Raw genomic sequence first — 20,270 nt, forward strand, 5'->3', positions numbered from 1 at the left:
CTGCAATTCCAGACCAACATATCCACACTATCAAAGATTCAGAGCAGCCACACACACTCCCCTTGTATCCAATGACATTAACACCCAAGTTTTAGTAGGCAAAGGATTTGCTTCATGCTCCCTGTGCCTCAGTGAGGCTGCTCTGTAAGAGCCTGAGTAGGCTGCAGTAGCTAGTGGAATATGTTGGACTTCCAGAATTGATAGTCTCAAGTGCTACATTATCTCAAATGCGTTTTAAGGGGGTGCTGTCAATTCAGGAGTCTCAGCCGCAGCGCAGAATCGGAGATGGCTTGCTCCAAGAAGTGAGGCAGAACCACTGAGAAACACCATCTGAGAGAAGCAGAACTAGACCTACAGGCAAAGCAGTTTAGGGGAGAGGAGAGGAGCAAAGCAGGCAGTCAGGGGGTAACCTAGGGGTTCCGTCGGGTTGCGCTTGGAGAAGGGAGTAAAGAGGAGAGGAGGGTCAGCTTGAGAAATGCTGGACGGAGCCAGCACCAGGTCTTCATTTAACATATGTGCTGCCCTGTCACATTTGACAGAAGCGTGCTCTGTATTTGGTTCTAAGTGTTGTAGCAGCTGGTGCTGAAGGAAAAAGAGTCAGCTGCATGAATGGCGCTGTCTCCACAGTCATGGAAGCAGAACACAGCACTTGCCTAGAAGACCCCCATGAGTTCTGAGCTTGGGTCCAGGGACAGAAATGAGTCATGGATGCAAGTGGAAAGGAGCTACTGTGGCCCCAAGGAACCCTTCATTGTGCTTCACAGTGCCCCCAGTGTGGGCCGTGGCAGCACCCCACAGAGAGCCTCCAGGATCCAGGCTCCGGCAGCCTGAGAGTTCACCAGAAGTCTGTCTGCTGGATTACAGGGAAGACTTCAGTCTTGGGAGAAAGGATGTGGCTCTCATCCCTGCATCAACGGTACCTCTGTGACCCTGAGCAGCGATCAGCATAAAGTCCTGTCATTCCAGACTGCACGTTATGCTCAGGAGATGGTCAGCCAGGCCACTAGGGCAGCGGCCACTGCGACCTGTTAGTCTGATGGCTACAGCGACCTTCACACGCATAGGATGCACCTGTGTGTAGGTTAGTGTTTACTGCAGAGGGAATTCAAGTTCTTCTCTAAACTAATCTGCAAAGACCAATTAGAGCCATGGAAAACTAATTTTATGTCACTGTAAGTGCAACTTCAGTGTCTTCTTCAGTAGGTTAAACACTTTGTGAACAGGTAAATGTTGTTGGTTTTCCTGTTAAATTTTTTTTTAAACTGGCTGATGCTCACATAGAAGGATGAGGAAAATACCTAAGTAATTTTATTTATTCATTAAAGTGTAATTTCTAACCATTTATCGGTTGATGCTTTGATCTAGATGGTTGTCATATACTCAAGCCAAAATAACCTTACCTTTTGCTTACCATTAAAGATTCTTTTATGCTGGGCATGTTGCTGCATGCCTATAATTCCAACATTTAGGAGGCTGAGGCAGGAAGATGCCAAGCTCAAGCTGTACTATATAAAAGGACTTGTCTCAAAAAAAATAATAAATAAAAGAAACAAAAGGAAAAAAAGAAAAATATTTTAAAATTCTCTTCTTAGTTTACCTTGTAGTACTGTCTCTTTCAACTTTGTGACATGAGTTTATATGTTTTTTCTTAAACTTTCTTTGCATTTTTGAAGTAAGCCTGTGTAGTTATAGAGCTCTGTGTCTTTCCTTCTCACGCATGATTCAATTTGCCATTGTTTTGCGTGGGTGTCATAAGGTCTAGTTCCACCCTGAGAATAATAATATGGGGGTTTGAGTTGAGTTTTTCTTCTGAAAGCCCAGGGCCAGAGGTGCGGCTCAGAGCCTGTGATTGTGTCTGCGACCCCCCACTCAGTCTCTTTGGCACCAGATGGCCCTGGGTGAGAAAGGGCAGTGCTGTGCCAGCCAGCGGCAGCCCCGGGAACTCAGATGCTGACAGACAAAACCCGAGAACTTGTGGGACCAGTCTGGCTTGCGTGTGCCCAGAGCACGCCAGTGTTCATGACAGTGCCCAGGGTCCCCGGATCCCCCAGAGCTGGTGTCTGGGCCAGTGTTAAACTCTGATCCACGACAGCAGAGGCCTTGGGGCTGGGTCACAGGCGTCAGCGGAGACGCGTGTGTGTTCCAGGGTGACCGCAGCAGTGTGCTCGGCCCTCTGGTGGACTGGTCAACAGTTTGTTTCTCTTTTTATAACCACTGCTCACTACCAGTGTACTAGTTTTTTCTTTCTTTCTTTCTTTCTTTCTTTCTTTCTTTCTTTCTTTCTTTCTTTCTTTCTTCCTCTCTTTCTTTTTCTCTTTCTTCTTTGAGTTTTTATGAAAGTGGTAGCTAGAGGGAAGAAAAGAGGTATTTTGATGATGGCAGGATGGGTACTTGTGGTTATTTCAATGTGAATATTACAGAGTGACCGTATTTATTTCTTAGGGTTGTCACAACAAAGTAGCCCACACTGGGTGTTTAAACAATGGAAATGTTTATTTTATTTATTTATTTATTTTTTTGAGACAGGGTCTTGCTATGCAGTTCAGGCTGGCCTTGAACTCACTTTGTAGCAGGTCTCAAATTTGCAGTGATCCTCTTCTCTCAGCCTGCTGAGGGCTGGGATTACAGGCGTGCACCACCATGCATGGCTCAGAAATGCTTATTTATATGGGTCTGCAGGCTGAAAGTCTGAGATCAAGATACTGGCAGGGTTGCTTTCTCCAGAGGCCTCTGCTTCTGCTGTGGCTGTCTGTCCTCTGCTTGTGACCTCCTGTGGCCACTCCTCCATGTGGAAATCTCCTCTTAGGAGGAGGAGAAGTTCTGCTGTCTCAGGATGTGTCTTGTGACCCAGCCGTAACATAATCACCTCTCTAAAGAGTCAGTGTCCAAATAAATTTGCATCCCGAGGTACTCTGAAACATCATAAATGAATTCTTGTCAAGCACCGTCCAGCCTTAATGGCGATATTTTCTGTCACCAGGTTCAAAAAGTGTAAAATATAATTTATCCGAGCTTTTGGCTCAGATAATCAAATGGAAGCAGACTGAATTTTTTTTCCCTAAGAGAAATCTCTTTTGCCAAATTTTAAATCAGGCTTATGCTAATTTCTTGAAATAATTGAAAACCTTTTTGTCCCTTTCTATGTTCTGTAACAATTCACCACAAGTCCGTGAGGGTTGTTGGGGCCATCAGGACCAGAGGTGTCTCAGAATTCACAACATTTGGGCTTTTAGAAAGGAAATAAATGACATACACTCTATGTAGCACATCTGTTCCTGGGGATGGGGTTGGGTCTGGGGCAACGTGAGTAAAGAGAAGTCATGTTGGCCTTTCACAGAATGTGCAAATAACCCAGAGAATGAAGATCACATATATGGCTTCAATAAGTCTAGGTCAGATTTTGCTGTTAAGTAGGTTCTGGTCATATTTCATCTTCAAGTGCTTTATCTGAAAGAGTGATAAGATCCAAAATATACAGTAGATATTGTAATAATGAAAGGGAAAGACAGTGCCCCAAAGGACAGAACTACAGGATGGGAGAAGGAAAACAGGAAGGAAAGAAAGAAAACATTATATGGATGTTGGTAAACATATGTAAGTTTATGTCTGTATAGTATGCTAGATAACTATCCTATTAATCTCTCTTAGTTTATCAAAAATAACAGTTTATGCAGTCATTGTCTGGTTGATCACTTTTGTATCTAGATTCTGTAACCTGAACAATTAGTTCTAAGGTCACAATGTGCAATATATTAGCTAGCATTAATTTCCTACTTCTTTTTTCTTTTTTGAAATTCTGTATCATTTCTATCTTTTTTCTCTATTTTGCCTTTAAAATTAAAAATAATTGTGCTTGTCAAGGATTTGGAATTCTAAATTTTAAATTTGTAAATCAGAAATTTCAAAATTATGAGTCAAGTATTGTTCCTCCTGAGACTATGAAACTTTCACCTAGCACAGCATATTTAAAAGTATGCTGTATTTCTTTGCATCACAGTGACTTTTTAGGATTCCTTGAGGTACAAATGGTTGGTTCCTTCCTCATGGAAGGAATGAAGTTGTCAAGAATTTTTATTCAGAATTTCTCTCTGAGGATTGCTTTGGTCTCATTTACAGGCTGGTTATGCGGTTGTCCGGGACCAGTGTCCCCACCCTTTTCTCTGACCCCCTCTCCTCCTGTCATTCCCAAAGCTGGGTTGCTCACTGGCTTCCTGTTTGTTGAGTCCTCCCCTTGGATGGCAGTCCTTCCCCTCGTAAAAAAGGAGGGAGATGATACCACACCACGCTGTGCCATTAAATGAGCCGTGGCTTTGGGGGTGGCTGTGGTTTTTTCTTTTAAACAAATGTATTGAGGAGAAATCTGCACAACATAAAATCGATTATTTTAAAGTGAACCAGCCATTCAGTAAAGTGTGGGGCCCTGACACTGTAGGACCTTAACCATCTCTATCTATCTGCAACCACTTCCATTTGACAGCAGAATAACACAGTTTGCTCCGTAACTTCTTCCCCACATCCCCTTCCTGCCCAGCCTGGCAGTCGTCAACCGCCTTTGTCTCTGTGGATTTGCCGCTGTGAACATTTCATAGAAACAGCATCCTGGAGTATGTGACCTTTGTGTTCAGCTTCTTATACTTAGCACAATGTTGGGACATTTATCCCTATTCTAGCATATATTTAAAAAAAAACAACTTTTTTATTATGGTAAAATATGCATAATGTAAAATTTAGCATCTTAATTTTTAAGTGTGCAGTTTGAGATATTAAATGCATCCATAACACTGTGCAGTGCATTTGTTTTGTTTTGGTTGGCTAGAAAAGTGTTTTGTCTTCATTTTGCCTCCTGTTGGAAGGTGGTATAGTTGTTCTGTAGTTCTCTTTTTCCCATATGGTCAGTATTTTCTGATTTCCTTGCTGTAATTTTGTATGTAATATAAGCCTTTGAACATTCTATTAATTGTTAAAAATAAACTAACCATGTATAAGTTCTTATCATACTAAGTATCTGTCAACTCTCTTTATTTACGTTTTTTTTCCAATTCTCTCTCTTCACCCTGTACCTGACCTCAATCCCATTCAAAGGTTGTGTGTTGAGAAATTTACTTTTTACTGTTTCTTATCTATACATTGATTTTTACATTATGTATATTCTGCTGGGAGTCTTAGCTATGACACTGGCATTATGCTTTGTGATCACGTTTGTAACAATTAGATTGTGCTACACCTTTGTGAAAATTCTTCCTGTGTTTACCAGAAAGGCAGGTGGGAAGAGCTGAAGATGAAGGCAAGGGAGAGATGATACTCTGGGCCAGAGATGGTGGCGCTAGGCCCCCTCGAGTCCTGTGGGCACTGTGTGGCTTCAGGAAGAAGCCTTTATCTTTGGTAACATCCGGTCTATGTCGTCATCAGCCATGCCCTCACTCTTGTACAGTGACAGTGGGTCCACCCGTAAGACAGAGGCCATGGTCAATGCCCAGTCCAGCCTTTCCTAGACTTCAGCCTCCACACGTCTTCTCCAAGAAGCAGAGGCTGCGGGTCTCAGTAGCTTTCCTCTCTTGGGATTCCCTCCTACAACACCCATGAGACCTATCCCAGGTAGGTTAGGTCTTGACTGCTTGGATCTTGAATATAGTTTATACAGGAGTCAAGCACTCTCAAGTGGGGCCACCCCAAGATTTCTTTCTGTCTTTACAATATATATGCAAATTTTCTGCTCTCTTTGTTTGGGCCAATGGATATTTGAGATGTTTCCTGGAAACAATCTGCAAGGGTCTCAGGAGGTTGGCGGTGCTGTGGGTGCTGTGTGTTAGTGTAGAGGTAGAGACTCCTGACCTGCCCCAAGAATGCTATCAGGCGAATGCCTCTGGTGTGTTTTCATCTCAGTGGTGGCCACAGTCCTCACAGGGAGCATAGCAACTGTCCGGCTCTCCCAGAGCCAAGCTACTTTCCAGGACACTCTTCGAGTGGGGCTATGTTAATGAACTTCTCTCATTTAGACTGTTGGCACCCTGAGCATGCAATGGTGCTTGATTTTTTGTAAGGAAAGGGTTTAAACCACAGGATAAAAATCTTTGAGTTTATATTTGGCTTGCAACGTGCTCCTGTTCTGGAGTTTAGGAAGACCTGCAGGCTCGGATTCACTGGAACTGAGTTAGCAGCTTGGGGTTTTTTCTACACTTTGTAGAAGCACACACATGTTCACGTGTATGTGTGTGTATATGTGTGTGTGTGTGTCTGTGTGTGTGTGTAGAGTTCATTGACTCACCGATGCCATTTAACTTTGGAGATGGTGGCTGCATCTTGGAGCAGTACCCCTTTAAATGCGATCCTTGATGGAACAGCAGCTTCACTTGGGAGCATGTTTGAAATGCAAATTCTCAGGTCCCCTTCCACACCTCCTGGACCAAGAAGGAGGCTGGGGCTCAGCAGTCTGTGTTTTAACAAGTCCTCCAAGGTATTCCAGTGCACATTAAAGAAGAGAACCACTATTTTAGAGATTATCCAGGCTACTCTTCTCGATCTGCATACAAGGTATTAAGTCCCCTTTAGAGGAGGAGAGATTTATCCAAGATCACACGCAGGGTCAGATGGAGGCCAGGAACCCAGGTATTACACATGAAAGCTGCTGACGCCCGGTCTGGAATAGAGGCAGCATTTAATAAGGTAGCTTTCTTTCCTCTGGCTTTTGCCTCTTTCTGGGGCAGCCAGGCATGATCAGTGAGGGGTGAGCTGATGGCTGTCAGTGCCCCGATCTTTCTGGTCCCCATTCAAACACAGCCTGCAGAAAGTTCCCAGGCAACTCTGCAACTCCCTGTGGAGAAGCGAGCCAGCAGCTGTGCCCTCTGGGCCTCAGTTTCCCCCTTGCTGCACTAAGAACACGAAGGCTTGGCCTGCCCCTCTTGGCTCCTGCTCAGGTCTGAGTCTCTAAAGCTCCATGACAGGCTGTGACACACTTGCTTCTGCCTTCGGCTATCAGCGGCCATCTGGCAATTAGCAGTCTCTGAGGCAGCTAATCCCACTCTGAGCTGGATTAAAGCTGAAGTTTAAAACATGGAGATAGGCAGGTGATTTCGGTTTGAGTCTTTGGGTCCTGCTGTCCCTGGCAGCCTGATGATGGAGGACAGAAAAGCTGCTTTCCTCTCTTATCTCTCTCGGGAGACTCAGAGGAGGCAGAGCAGCTTTCTGGAGGGGCATCTTGGGCTGGGTGACCTGCTCCAGCTGAGGATGGTGCCAGGTGAGTTTTTTGGAGCCTGCCCGGGCAAGGTGGGCATGGGTGGGCTGGCTGCAAGTGACAAGAGGGAGCCAACGTCTGTGTCCAGCCCTGCAATGCCAGAAGCAGGTGCAGTGGGGGACCAGGGACACAGAGGGTGACATCGTTTAGGATCATGACTCCTGTATGCCATAAAGGGCATTGGGGTGGTAGCTGACAAGCTTCCCAGCTCCTCTGGGGTGTCCTCTCATTAGGCAACATGGTCAGAAACCAAACCCACGTGTTTGCTCATAGCCTGAGGAGATAATTAACTTATCTCCACAGAGGGCCTTGATTACATTCCTAGCATGATCGGAATGAGAAGTCTGAACTCCAAAGTGCTAGCGGTGGGGGAGAGGTATTTGCAATGGTTGGCTGAGGAGCCATTTGTTCAGAAATTGGGCGAGTAATCAAACAAATGCCTCTTTACCTAATTGTTGATAAAAATCAGCTACTATGGCAGATCCAGGGACTCACTCCTGAGACACACATTACTTAAGGTGAGCATGCGTCTGCATATGTTAGAATGATCGGGAAACATTTCACATAGCTTGCACTACAAGTTGTGCCCATCGTGAATTTTATATAGAGCTGGGCACAGGGGACCCTGCATTTTCGGTTGGCTTGCTATGACTGTCAGGAGTTGCCTTTCACAGACATTTACTCGGGCTCTTGCTAAGCACCTACTGTGTGCACCTGGGTGCTAGGTGCTGGGTATTAAAGCAGACAGATTCTTTGCTTTCTTTTGGAGCTTACTGGTAGTCCATATCAAAAAGTTTTATAGAGTTTTCTTTAACCCTGAGTCATGCAGTTTATTCTGTTAGGGCCCATCGATGTTGGAGTGATGGCGTAGTCAGAGTAGACGAGAGAACTATAGCCAGTGCCTCTTGAGAGCTCCCTTGTGTCAGGCATGGTGCTAAACATGGCTTGGCTGATTCTCAGGATGACTTTTTCCAAGTACCTGATGCTCTTCATTCTGTTTTGTGTATGGGAAAACTGTGCGGTTCAGAAGGGTTCGGCAGCTGCAGCGTGTGGGTGAGCAGATCCTGAAGGTGCACAGAAGCTTGCGGCTGTGCCCGGCTTGCGCTTTGCATGCGAAGGCCAGAGATGGGCTGGCAGAGCTGCCCCTTCCCGCTGCTCCATCCTGCCACCTGCACCACTGCTCGTGCTGGTTCCCTGAGCCGGGCCAACCTCTTGCTGTTAGCTTGAACACACCAGACCGCGGAGCCTGAGCCTATGGTAACTTTCTCTCCATCGTTTGGGTCTTTGATTCATAGACCCTCCTTTTTTTTTTTTTTTTTTTTTTTTTTTTGTCTTTTTCCTTTTTATTGATACGGGGATCGAACTCATGACTGCCTGCTTGCAAGGCAGGCGCTTATGCCACTGAGCTAAATCCGCAGCCCATAGACCCTCTTCGCCCAGGCTATCTTCGGTCATCCTTTCTAAAGCAACCCAAGCTTCCTTCATTTTTGAATCCCTCATTCCATTTGGTTTTTGTAGAATTTACCCTTATCTGAAATTAAATTAATTGTGATTTTTCTCTTCAGTGTCTGATTATCTTATGAACAGTAAGATGAGAAGGCATCCTTGGATCTTGGAAGAACATGGGACACTTTGTTTTTTGGGGTGTTTCTGTGGTATAGGAGATTAAACCTAGGGCTTGGTGCATATAGGCAAGCACTCTCCTGCTGAGCTATTTTGATATTAAATTTTCCAACAAGTTAAGTAATTCAGATGCTTATATTCCCAGCTTTGGATGATGATGTGAGAGCTCAGAGAACCGAAGTGGGTTATCCATGACCACATACCCGCTTCTAACAAAGGCAAAGGCACGCCATGCATGGGCCTCCAGATGCCTGGTCCAATATTCTTTCACCTACACCAAGAAGGACTCATTTAAGGGACACATAATGGTATCAGTATTTTAGAATCCCGGTGACTGTGAAGTCACTGGACAAACTCGTGACACTGATTTAGAGTTTTTGTATGTTCTTTTCCTCCTCACTTTCTCCAAAAATGTCACGTCAGATGAGACAAATAAGACAGCATTGGCGAATGAGAAACTGGACTTCGGAACACTTCCATTGGCTCATGTGCTTTGCTTATTCCACAGAGTTTCAAGTTGGCTACAAAACTACTTAATAAATCACGACGCATAAATAAGAAGTTAGAACAAAAGAAGAAAGGGAAGAGCTAACTGGACACATGAGATTCTCCGGGAATGAGACCAAAACTTGAAACTTTAAAGACCTACCGCGGTGGCTTGGACACATTTTATAGCAGGTGCTATCAAAAGAAAAGCAACTGGGTTGTTACACAATCCAAATCATCTCTCCAGAAAAACAGAACAATTATTTTGGAGAAAAACAACCATTTCACTTTCTAACCTGGAGGTTAATTTCTCTTAAAGGAAAGTATGTGGTGCAGTGTATTTTTGTTTTGTTTTGTTTTTTGACTTTTTAAAACGTATGGCCTTTTTGGTGGCAATAAAACTTCATCCTTCCACTGAGAATACTGATGCACAGAAAATGTATTCTAGGTTCTATATACTCTCATTAACTGGGACAGTTTTGTTGACCTTTACCCGATTATAGATAAAATGAATACTACTTTAAGTCCTCTAATTCTGCAGAGACTCTTACACATCTTCCTTCCACAGAGCATGGCATCTCTTCTCTTTGGGCAACCGTCATAGTAATAATTAACTTGGTCAAGAATCATCAACAGATGTTGAAACTGTTGGGAGAAAATTTGATGGGCAACTGGAAATCTGCTTAATCTCAAAATAGTTGCAGCTATTAAAAAGGGGAAAAAGTAATTTATGAGTGATATCACTTTTGCCTAGTGATCAAAGCTCTCACCATTTACAAGATAAGTTTTAGTACCCCCTCCTAATACAGTGCACTTGGGAAGATGCGTCACACTGTGGTCATTACCCTGTAACGGTGACCTGACCAGAACTATGAGGAAACAGCAGACAGAATCAAGCTATCCTACAAAATAACTGGCTTTCCCTTCCCAGACTTGTGAAGGCTGAAACACAGACCGAGGCAGAAGTCTAAATGGCAGGGAATGGCAGAGGTGTGACAACTGAAAATACAATTTGTGGTCCTGGGTTGAATCCTGGATGAGAATTATTATTTTTTCTTGTTTTCTTATTTCTCTACTTTTCTTTTCCATAAGGGATATTATTGGGACAATTAATAATATTTGAGTAATATGTATAGAGGAGATAATAGTAAATATTATTTTCCTGATTTGATTATTTTACTCTAGTTATGAAACAGAATGCCCAAAAGTATACACCATAGTTTTAGGAGTAAATGAGCGTTAATATATTTGCAGTTTACTCCCAAATGACCAATTACACACACATTTGAGAAAGAGAAGGACAGAGAAAGAGGATGTGATAAAACATGAACAGCTATAGAATCTGGAAGGGTATCTATTTTTTTTTCCTACTCAAAAGTTTCCTGTGAATTTTAAATCATTTAAAAATACATACAACTATTCCTAACAGAAATGTTAGATCTAACTAGCTGGTGCACCGGGTCCCTAGTCAAGGAGCTGCAACCCCGCCTACAGGTGGGAGGAGCATCTATCTGGATATGTGTGCGAGGAAATGCCAGTCAAACATCCGGCAGTATTTTTGCAGACAATATTTGACATTTCCAGGACAGTTTTTAAAATCCGACTTATTTTGTAAAGACATCCTACATCACTAGTAGGATCCTGACTCAAAATGTTACTATGATAGAATTCCTTGCTAGCACGAAGGCAAGAGTGACATCCTAGGGAGGATTTAAGTATTTCTCACCTTAAAATATCCTCATTAATTATCAGCACCTTCTACCGCCTCTTTATTACTGTTATTTATATCTCACTGGAAGAATTTTCGCAAGCATCCTCCTGTTGCCTTTCATCACCTCTTTTTGATATATTTTCTTTTCCTCTGCTTTTTTTTCTAAGTTTTTGTGTTTTATTTTATGCCGACAGTTTTATAAGGAATGGTTCTAATAGGTACATGCTATAAAATGGAAATATTTTACTGGGGTATTACATAAAATACCCAGGAGAAACTAGGATATAAATTATATTTTTATTGTAAGATTTTACTGCAAATAAGTTCACATATACAATCTTTTATTTATGATAAGAGCAAATTCTTTTTACTTATAGCTGCGTTTGAACTTGGTGCTTCAGTGAGGAAGCTTCTGTGTAGTTACATAAAAGAAGGTTCTATTTGGATGAGAAATGAATCTCTTATTTAGGAAGTGTTGTTTTTCTTGTTGATTTCCTAAAGTGAGGGAAGGGGGAGACCACTGTGCTGGTGGGTGGGAGGAGGGAGTCAGCCTCTGATTGCAAAGATAAAGCTGAGCTCTCCCCTTGGGTTTGCAAAGGGGTGCATGTGGCCAGCCCCCACACAGGGTCTCCGAGCAGGAGCAGCCCAAATGAGCCTGAATCAACGCCACCCAAACCACCCTTTTGTGCCTATTCCTTCCTTTTCCGTTGGGGAAAATCCACCCATGGAATGGGGCCTCTAAGGAACAACGTTTTCCTGCTCATAGAATAAAATAGGATTAAAGTACTGTACAGGGGCGTTATCTATTTGATTGATTAATTCATTTATTTTGTGATTTGCACATGCCAGGCAAATGTACAGCTGAGCTACATCCTCAGCCCTAGGTTTTTTCTAAGTACTAAAGGCAGAGCTGTGTGTGTCCCTCCCCTGAGATGTAAGATCTTCCACAGTTACACTTTCTCACAAGATGATGATGAATGATCCCAAATTTCTTCCTTAAAAATGCTCTTTGCTTAGCAATCATGGATGCTTCATTTTTATAATTCATTGAACATATAAAGAGCCCTGACCCTTGGGGTCCTAAGTATTGGGTGCAAATGTGCGCTTACTCCTCCGGAAACCAGGCAGGTCCTCAGAGCCATTATGTAAGGTAGCATCATGGTTTTAGTTTCCTCTGACTTGAATCTGCAGGAAGCAAATTCTGCCTCTGAACTGAACCCGTCACATTCTGAACTCACAAACCCCAGGCTGGGTGGACTTGAGAAGATTTCCCCTCGCCAGTCATCCTTAGGCAGAAAGCAGGAGCAGCCCTGGTGAATTCTGTGCTGCTAGGCTCTGCATGTGATAGGAGACATAAAGTGAGGGAAATTGTATAGCTTATCTCTACTTCTTGCTGACTTGCGATTTTTACCTTGTTTAATAGGAAATTAACTGAAATGTAGGTCTGTCCCTTGAGAGTAGGTATCCTCAATTATGACAGGCCATGAAAGATGTGTACCGGAAACTAAAACTCTACAAACAAGACACTTCCTTTTAATGGTTTATCCATAAACATTTATTGAGCCCCTTCCTACACATTTCCAAAGAGTCTCCTCCTCTTGAAATCTCTTTGCTTTTAAAGGCACAATAATTTCTCCTGGTCTCAGCTGGAATTAAACAACAGAAATTTCTGAAATGCAAAATTTTAGGGTGAGATTCTTAAGAAAACCAATGGTATTTTACTATATGGGATAATATAAACAAAATTTTTTATAGGCAAAGAGATAATATAGAAACTATTGTTCGTTTTCTGTTAACTGGTTCTAAATACCCTGTAATTTCTTCATTCTCTTGAATAGCTTCAGACTGACTTGATATGCTTGGTGCTATAGTATATGAAGTTATACTCAAATAATTCAAGGAAGGAGGCACTATGGTGACTACTATTATGTTAGATTATCTGGGGGTGAAACACAATGATGCTTAAATTGTTCGGTTCTGACCGGTGTTGTTCTAATACAATGTCCTCTTTTACCTCAATCCCACCCTTTTAAAAAATTAATCTATTTTTCTTACATTTTTTTTCAATTAAGGGAAAACTAAATTAAAAAATAGCGGAATATATTATAGTAACTTTTTTGTTTTCCTGTTAACCTGATATGATCCCCACTATTGCTCTCCCCATTTTGTTCTGTCAGATTTTACTATATTCTATTTTGTTTGATAGTATCAAATTTGAGGGTATAGGCAACCACTTTGAAGGCAGTAAGATTCACTAAGATGCCCATTATGGTTTGACTATTATCTTCTTTTTGAAATCCTGTAAGGTCTCCAGTGTAGGTTTTATTGGTTTTGTTCTGTACTGTTTTGATCAATTCCATTATACCTGACGATATAGGCAACTTTTTAAAAAAATAGCAAGAGGCACAATGGTAACCATTTTAGATCACCTGATATTCTATTTTTCCATTGTGCACTATGCCCATCCTTTTGTTCTAACTGACTCTGTTTTGTTTAGCCACGTTAGTTTTATTCTCTCCAAAAAAATAATAAGAATTGTGGGAGTAAAAAACCCAAAAAATGTAATTGTTATTAAAAAGAGAGGAAAAGAAGGTGGTCTAAGGGATATAACTGCATGTATGTTTGAGTGTGTAGGATGGAAATCCATATTATTGAACTTTTGTTGGATCATTGATCGGCACTGTCTGCAATCTCATTGTATGAATGTTCACTTTATATGCTTTAATTTTATAATTTGGACAACTATTTCAAAGATGACAATATGTAACCTATTAACTAGTGATATCTTACTGTATCTTTTTCCTTGAAATTCTGTATTATTTGTACCCTTTCACTGTTTTTTTAAAATTTTATTTCCTTTCTTTTTTTTCTTTCTTTAAATAAAAAAATGAAAACCAATGGTTAAATGTACTAGAGCTTTAATTTTCTTTTTGCTGTTCAATGACTTCCTTTTTTCTTGTTTTTCATCTCTTCTTTTTCATTTTTCTTCTCTTTCTTGTTTCCTTTTCCTCTCTTGCCCTCTCTTCTGGCTCTTTTCACTCAGTGCAGTGCTTGTTCAGAGATTTATCTTTAATTGATTTCTCTGGCATGGTACTGAGGAGTTATGGTCTTCATTTTTTTTTTTTAACACAGAATTAAAATTTTGTTTAAGTTTTCTTACATTTATCAGTTCAGCCCCAAAGGCAGCTGGCATTTCTTCTCCTCCCTATTTACCTTATTTGTCTGGCTGCTGTCCAGCAGGCCCAATTCTGTAGCTCAGATAGGACCTCTGGCTGCCGGGCTTCTCTAGTCAGTCAACACACTCGTGTGGCAGGATTTCCAGTGGTGGAACAGAGCTGAGCTCACCTTTTATGAACCAAGTGGTGGTAACCAATTTACACATCCTGCACTGGGGGAAAATCAATTTCCAAACTGCCACACTTCTGTGTCTCTAACAAATCGTTGCCTGAGTCCCATCTAGTCTTTGTCAAACATGCACAGGTCATTGCATTAGGCTGTGAACAGTGCGCAGATATGTTTTAATTAGCACGTGTTTGAAGAACATAATGCTTGCATTCCTTATGTGGGATTGGTACATGTACATAACACATTTTAATTCCTTTTTCTATCCCTTTCTCTCCTGACTCCATCCATCTCTTAATTCCTTTCCCATTTGAGAAAGATTTGTCTCCTACTTATTGTTATCTATCTTTTATTTGCACTTTATAATTTAGGTTTCCTATTTCACAATATTATGGTCATGACGTATGTGCGTTTTCATACAAATAAGTTGATCTTTATGGCAGGCTGGTATTCTATTTTATGTAAATACCACATTTTCTTTTCTTTTTAAAATTTTATTTAAGGAGAAAAAAAACAGAAAAAAGGGTACAAGTTATACAGAATTCCAGAAAAAATAAACAGTAGGAAATCACTAGTTAATTACATATTGTCATCTTAGAAATAGTTGTTGAAGTTACAAAATTAAAGCATATAGAGGGGACTTTCAAACAGTGAGACTGCAAACAGTTTTGTTCAATGATCCAATAAAACTCAGTAATATGGTTATCTATCTTATACACTTAAATATATATGCAGTTATATCTTTTAGAGAATTTTCTTTTCCTTTCTTTTGTACAATGACAATTACAAATTTGGGTTTCATTACTCCCACAGTTCTTATTACTTTTTTTTTTAAGAAAGTAAAACCAAATGTGACACACCAGGACAGAGTCAGTCAAATCAAAAGGATGGACATAATACATAATGTAAAAACAAAATACAAGGTGATCCACAATGGTTACCATAATGCCTCTTGTTATCTTAAAAAGAATTGCCTATATCATCAGTTATAATAAAATTGAACAAAACAGTAAAGAATAAGACCAATAAAACCAAAACATTGGAGACATTAGAGGACTTCAAAAGAAGATAATAGTCAACCAGAATGGGCGTCACAATGAATCTTATTGTCTTCATAGTTGTTGCCTCTACTTTCAAACTTGGTACTATCAAGCATAACAGAATAGAGGAAAATCAGTCAAAACAAGATGGTGAGAGCAATACAGAGTTTCAAATCAAGTTAATAGGAAATCAAAGTGGATTACTATAATATATCCTGCTATTTTTTATTTATTTTTCCCTTAATTAAAAGGATAAAAATGAAAAAGTAGATAATAAAAAGGAGATTGAGATAAAAAAGAGGGCATAGCAACAAAACAGCGCAGGTCAAAACGTAGCCATTTAAGCAGAATAGTGTTTCACCACAAGAAAATCTCGACATAATAGTAGTTACCATATTGTCTCTTCCCTTAAAATCTTTGGGAATACCACATTTTCTTTATCTATTCATCTGTTGATGAACATATAGATTGCTTCCAAGATTTAACTAGTCTGAGTTGCGGTGCTAAACACAGATATGCATGTATCACTGTAATACGATGTATTTTATTCTTTAGGGAAGATGCCTAAAAAGGGAATCGTTAGGTTAAATGGAATTTTTAGGTATAGTTTTTTAAAAACTAAATCAGAGTTTCCAGAATGATTTTATTTTTACATTCTGCTTTTTCATTTTATATCTCATGTTATAAATCAGTCTTACTGCCATATAACTGTATTGTTTCTCACAATTATTGAGTACCTACTGTGTGTCAGCTACTATGAAAAAGGGCATGTGACAGATGAGATATGTTACACAGCTGGGATCAAGAAGACTAGGGTTTAATTCTGGGCTTGTCCACTCTCTTTCTTACTTAACTTGGATCAAGTTACTTAACTTCTCTGAACCTTAATTTCCATCTGTTACACTGAGAATAACAACAAAATGCATTCTTAGAGTTGTAAACTTTTGTTGAAATACAGATTTCAAATGCGAAATAGTATAGTGGTTAGAATATACCAAGCATGAAGACACACATAGGATTGGCTATGATGATGTGACATCAAGGAATTTAATGTATGCAATAAGAAATGACAGGAGCTGCGACAAATGTCTCACAGCTTCACTGGAAGCACTAAGAAAAATATTGTCAGTTCCATCCTGAAATAGAGGTTGGAAAAGCAAGAAAATCTTCACAGAGGGCAAAAAAGCAGCTCAGTTTTGAAGGCAAACTGGTGCTTATCAAACAGATAAGGTCCCACTCATACACAGATGTACAAATGAAGTTAACGTTTTTAGACTGTGAAAAGTCCAGGGCTTTAACAAGTAGAGACAGAGGGAGGAAATTCCAGGGAGGTGCTACAGCTCAAGCAAGTCACTGAGTCATGGATTTTATTTAAAGAGTGGGTGGGTTCCTAACTGATTTAGTTCAGGGGAAATGAGTCCTCCAGTGGGGCCATTCAAGGGACCTTAGAGATGCAGGTGGGGAAGTGCACTGAAGAGGTAGGGACACCCTAAGGCAGCGTAGGGGGAGGGAGTGGGTGTCTGGGTGTGGGGAGGTGATGGGAGTATCGTGCTCATAAGACCTCTCTTTGCAGCATGGAGCTGGGGTTGGAGACGACAAAGGTAGAAACAGGGACAAATCTAGTGCAGTTTTCCAGACCAGATGGACCAGGGCTTGAGCTCATTGGGTGTGACATTCTGCAGATTGAACCATGTTAAAATCTCAGTACAGTGTGATACAGTGTGAACAACTTCATGTTCATGGGCACTTCATTATAAACTTCTATGTCCTGAATATTGCTGTGGTTTGCATCTTTATATACAGATATTTTCATTAAGATTAAGGGTAGAAGCATCTACATGACTCTAGATAATTATAGGCAAATAGTTCCAAGTGGGTTTTCCACAATATATTTTCACCAGGGCACATTAGGTCCTGGATTTCTTGACACCAGAGGTCATACAGGACTGACTTTTTTTCTTATGCCAGAAGACACAAGAAAATTTTAATTTGCCATTCCATGATATCTAGATAAATAAAGTGGTTTCCCCATTTGTCTTCTAATTATGTGTCTTCACTTGTGAATGAATTGCATATCCTGTCCTTTGCCCATTTGATAAGCAATCGTGTTAAATCCTGTTTTGGCTGGCCTCTCTCTGGCAACTCTCCACATGACTATTTCCCATAGGCTAGCTTTCTCATTTCTTTCCTCTCTGATCTATTGTAACTGAATTCTTTTTTTTATTCAATATCTAATAGATGTAACAGTTCTAATTGCCATATTGATTCATGGTCACTACAGTTGTGGGCGTGTTAAGAGAACAGGGTTTTGCTGTAAGAGACCTAGCTTTTGAAAGCTGGCTTCACACTCTTTAGATGTCTGATATGGGGCAAGCATCTTAAGCATTGTGAACTGGTCTTATTTGTAAATTGGGAATTGTAATTCATGGTAGTGTCAAGCGGGAATTGTATTTGACTATGAGAGATCTAAATACAGTAGCTTCAAACAAGTAGTAGTCTATTCTTTTATGTTAAATGGTTTGGGAGTGAACAGCCCAGTGTTGAGACGGCAGTTTATAAAGTCTTCCTCCTCCTTCCCCTCCAGTGTTGTGAGGTTGGGAGTGGATTGAGGAAGAGTGACAGAACCATCTAAATTTACAGGCACATTTATCCTTAGGGTTAGATAGTGGCCAAGTTGAAACTATTCATTCACAAAAAATTTGTTGATTACCTGTTGTATATAGATTTCTGAGATCTTTCTCTTCTGAAAAATGTAAGAGCCCACCAAGAAGGTTCTGGTTTCTATATTAAGTCTTAAACCACAGGGAATTATTATCTATTTTTCTAGAAAGACCTAGACTTGAAGGATTTGGTTTGTGAGATGTCTATGTAGGTCTCTGCCTCCTTGGCCAAGATGCTTTATAATAAATCCCATTGTGGAAAAGGCAGCCTCATAAAATGTGCAAAGCCAGACTCACAGATGGGTTTGCAGAATTACCCTCCCAAAAGCTTCCTGTCCTTAGCACTGGATGAAGTCAGTAATGGATGTATGCTTTCTGGATATGCATGTAGCAGTCTGATGCTACCAGACCGGCCTCGTGATTTTGTAGCCACACTAATGATAGAGATGCTCTAAAGCATCATGAGACCATGTTACTGACGGTCTTCCAGAGCTGCTGCCAGCCGAGCCAGCAGAGAATTCCTTCATTCTCATGATAGGGTTTATTATTATTATCACTATCAGGAGAATCACCATAATTCTACTTCTGACAAAATGTATTCATTACAAATGAAATTTTTGTTCGGATCTTGTAGTTCATGCCTGAAAGCAAAGATACAAGAATTAATGAGCATTTTTGCTGATGAGAAGAAAAATCACTGAAGGGTGATTGGACCTTAGCCTTTTAATGGGTCTGATATTCTTTCATTAGGGCTGACAAGGGTGTATCTGGCACCCTTTTCTTCGTGTGCGATGGTTTAAGGATGTTCTTTATGCTGCATGAAGCTAACTATTCTTTCATAGTGATGATACAGCCTCGCAATCATGAGCCTGTGAACAGTTCCACTGAATGGTGAGTGTGGCCATAGAGAGGGCGGTAATGCGGACTTAGTTAGCAAGTGGTGGAAGGAGTTTGATTAGTTTATTAGAATGTCAGTGTAATTTGATTCTTGTTTTCCTTTACACAGTCAGGAGGCAGCAGGATTTCCAAAGAGAAGCCCACTCAGGAAACCAGTAGGTGGCGGCTCTGAAAGCAGCCATGTGATGCTGGCAATGCAGGGACTGTGGGCGTGGGCACAATTTACTAGAAGTTTGGAAGGATGTGGGTAGGTACTGGCACACAACAAAACAGCGTTCCAGGCTGAGTCAAGAAAAAATAATGCAATTAGAAAGCTTTGGTGACTTGTGAGCTCAGCCAGTCTTATTAATAGGACTTGGAAGAGTTTTCATACTGAAAATAGGTGCTCATTTTTGATATGCTAGGGCCATGAAATTACAGAAAGCAGGAAGATGATTCAGGGTATTAATTCTAGCTGGCTCTGTCTCAGTTTTGTACCATTCAAGTGAACAAGTTGTTGCCCGTGAGGATGCAGTTCAAGAGCTGGTTCCTGATGGACTGGCCATCATATTTCTTTGCTGTGAGATGGCCACGAACTCTCAGACAAACCTGTCTCCCCGAACTGTTTCTGTTCTACTTCTCACACCAAATGTGTGTGGATTATTTCCTATATCAAATAGTTCTCTAAGTCTCCAGACACTAACTACCCAGCACAGCTTTAGGGATTCAGTTGCCTGAGATGAGCCTAATTTCACAAGCTGGTCCCAGCTCTGAATGCCATGGACACCTCTGACTAAACTGGCTATAAAATGGGGAGCTCATGACTCTTCTCCAATTCAATATTTTATCAACAGAGGCTCACAAAACTTAGGGCAGCACTTTACTGACATCCCTCAGTTTACTGCAAAGTATGAAGGACTCCAGAGAACAGCCTAATGAAGAGTAGCGTAGCCTGGGGTCTGGAAGGTACCTGCATGCAGATGCTTCTGCCTGGAGGGGCTGCAGTCCGGCTGTGGCTGCATGCATCAGGCTGGAAGGTCCCCGTGCTCCACTGTCTAATGGTCTTCATGAAGGTTCCATGGTTAGGCAGGATTGATTACATCATGACCACTGGTGACTGGATGGCGGGATTGGTTACATCATGACCACTGGTAACTGGATGATCGGATTGATTACATCATGACCACTGGTGACTGGATGGCAGAATTGGTTACATTATGACCATTAGTGACTGGATGGCGGGATTGGTTACCTTATGACCACTGGTGACTGGATAGTGGGATTGGTTACATCATGACCAC

At 41.1% G+C, this 20,270-nt stretch overlaps 2 long non-coding RNA genes across 2 annotated transcripts in view; both read left to right on the plus strand.

The window, feature by feature from the left end:
* LOC134471821 (uncharacterized) overlaps nt 1-20,270 on the plus strand; it is a 354,989-nt gene that overhangs the window by 302,809 nt on the left and 31,910 nt on the right. The gene's annotated exons all lie outside the window — the stretch shown is intronic.
* LOC134471819 (uncharacterized) lies at nt 6,651-17,922 on the plus strand. The gene is made up of 2 exons (XR_010041507.1): nt 6,651-7,234; nt 9,363-17,922. It is a non-coding gene; the product is annotated as an uncharacterized LOC134471819 (long non-coding RNA).

Source organism: Cavia porcellus, unplaced genomic scaffold (assembly GCF_034190915.1).
Source record: "Cavia porcellus strain 051 isolate PalLab524CR breed Dunkin Hartley unplaced genomic scaffold, mCavPor4.1 scaffold_1, whole genome shotgun sequence".
Lineage (NCBI taxonomy): Eukaryota > Metazoa > Chordata > Mammalia > Rodentia > Caviidae > Cavia > Cavia porcellus.